Here is a 2,949-nt window from a genome sequence, read left to right as displayed (position 1 = left end):
TGTCAGAAATACATATATTTGTTGTTGTGAGAAGCCATTGACTCAGTTCTAACTCATAGTGATTCTGTGTACAATAAACTCAATTACTGCCCAATCCTGGTACAGCCTCACAATCCCTCCTCTGCCCAAGTCGGCTGTTACCTCCACTGTAGTAATTCATCTATCTGAGGATCTCCCTTTTCACTGACCATCTTCTTTACCAAACATATATAATGACTCAAATCTATCATAAGATGAAAACCACAGGGTGTAAGATGAAAGAATAGTTGATCAGATGAATAAGAGATCAGATATGGTGGAACAAAAGATGAATTTATTAATAAGTGTAGACTTGAAGACATAGCAATAGAAAGTATCCAAATGAAACCAAAAGAGAAGATACCGTTTTCAAGTTAATAGAACAGCACTGAACTGTGGGATGAATTCAAATATCTTCAATATATGTGTAATTGGATTTCCCAAAGTGGGATGTACAGGAAAACTAGTTGAACAATAATGGCTGAAATTTCTCTAAATATGATTAAACATATTTTTTTTTAAAAAGTTCACAGTTAGAGTCAACACTTTGAAGTTAATTTAGATGGAAAATTTAGTCAAAGTAGGTTGGAATGAGTAAAGTGGGAAAGTAGCTTCCTGTATTCTCCTCTACGGACAAGCTTTTTAGATTAATGGTCCTACTTAAAGAGTCAGGAGCAGGGCAGGGAACAGAGCACTCAGGTCTTTTTGTTACCAGTTAAGTACAGTTTGACCCACTGCTCCTCTCGTCAAATTGAACAATCCTCTTTGATCACTTCATTCTGCAGGAACAAGACATTCCGTGTGTTGTCTAGGTCACTCACTGGACCTTTTCTTCAATTATCTTTGTGAATCTCTGTTGGTTGGACCAAGAAAGGCAACAATTCAGTCTTTCATGATCTTCACCTTGATTTTTGCTAATAACAGCTTACCTGTATGAGAATTTCCATGTGTTATAGATCGAATTGTGTTTTCCAAAATATGTGTTGTAAACCTAATCCCTATATCTGCGGTTATAATCCTACTTTGATGTGTGCCACTGAGTCAGAACTGACCCATAGCTGACTGTTCAGCAGGTTTTCAATGGCAGGAAACCTCATGGGAGGAGACTGCCCATCCTTCTCCTATAGAGCAGTCTGTGGATTTGAACAATGTTCCTTTGGGCTTACGGTGCAGCTTCTTACCACTAGTCTACCATGTGTGTTTATTTGTTAGGTTAATGGGACTCTTGGTGTTGGATGTAACTTAAGTCAATTTCTTGTAAGATATTACATTTAAAATACACAATTGAGCAAATAAAGATATGGGACGATAACAGACAAACAAAAAGATAGGGGAAGATCAATGCCATGCAAGATCACCAGGAAGCTGAGGAATAGAAACTGAAGGTACAAGGACCCTCCTCCTGAACTGGCAGAGAGCAGTCTACCCTTACATCTGCATCTTGATTTTGTACTTCTAGTCTCTTTAGCTCTAGGCTTAGTGTGAAGGAATTGTGCTGCTAATGCTGAGGTACATGGTTCAAATCCACTAGCTGTTCTGTGGAAGAAAGATGAGCAATCTCCTTCTGCAAAATTTACAGCCTCTGAAAATCCACTGGAGGGTCTTGCTCCTCCTTCTCCAGCAGAGCATCTGGTGGATTTGAACAGCATACCTGAGGGGTTGCAGTGCAGCTTCTTGCCACTAGGCCACCAGAGCTCCATTAGTTAGAATTTGACTCAATGGCAACGTGTTTTGGGAAGAAGTGGAAAATTTTTCTCCTGCTCCTCTTAGAAGCACATGTAGGTTGCTGTTCTTTAGGGCAGCTCTCAACCAATAATGGGTGAGAGTCTGTGGACATGCGCATTGGTTTTTCTTCCCTTCTGCAAGACAGTAACTCCATGATGTGTTCATTCTACATGAATCCCCAGAGGATGCTCTGCAAGTCTGAGCTTCCGTTTTCCATCACAGTAACAAATTCCTCAACACACTCTTCACTAGAGCTCTCCCTCGCCTGTCTCATCTGTGCCATCCTCTTATTTCTGTTCACAGAAACTTTTCATTAAGACTAGGTGTACCCAAGTCCTAGCCTCTGGGTCTCATAGAAGAGAAGGAAAACTCAAAGTATATTGTTAAGTAGCAATTCCAAATATTAGGTTAACTGTAATTAAAGATGTTGCCTTGTTGCAGAACTTTCAGAGATTTTAATATGCCACTGTCCATTATGACTCTCCAAGAGGGAATACAGAAATTAGAGCTTCTCTAACAGGAATTGTAGATGTTTTGACCCCAAAGAATCTTGCAGAATTAGCACTCCATAAAACATGTTGTAGGGAGTTTGGGTAGCACAGACCACAGTGTGTTGTGCTGCAAGCCAAAACAGGTTATGGATGCCTGTTCTAAGGTTTCTACAACATTTCTCTTTTTTGGAAGGAAGAAAAAGATTGCAATTTACAGGCAGAAGAAGACAAAAAAGTAAGAAAATATGAGCACCTCATTTTGTACCCCAAGAAGAAGAGCTGGCTGAATACTGAATACTGTGCCTGGCATCAAGAAGGTGCCTCGTGGTGGATCCCAAGAGAGGAACTGAAGTGCCCAGACATTCCCTGAAAAACAGCAGACAACTCCCATTGGAGGCTGGTGTCATGTGTCCTTTTCCATTGAAAAGAGCATTCCACCCCCTCCCTTAATTACTGGGCTGGATGGTAAAATTAAACCCAGCAGGTAGACAGCTCCTATATGGATTTCTGGCGTTATCTCCTGCTCTGGTTAATTGTGTCAGCCTGTAGAGGCTGATTAGCGTAATTAATCTTACCCTGTGATTACCCAGAGGAGAAAGATGAATGCACTGGTGGGATATGGTGAGTGAGTACCTGTGTGAGAAAGCACGGGCTGGAGAGGGTTTGAGAACCAGTGCCAGAGTATTTGGGTGAGCACGGGAAGATTGACGAGGGG

This window comes from Elephantulus edwardii, unplaced genomic scaffold (genome assembly GCF_000299155.1).
Source record: "Elephantulus edwardii isolate Elephantulus edwardi_28Jun2011 unplaced genomic scaffold, EleEdw1.0 scaffold00145, whole genome shotgun sequence".
In the NCBI taxonomy this organism is placed as follows: domain Eukaryota; kingdom Metazoa; phylum Chordata; class Mammalia; order Macroscelidea; family Macroscelididae; genus Elephantulus; species Elephantulus edwardii.
Note: the sequence above shows the minus strand (reverse complement) of the source record.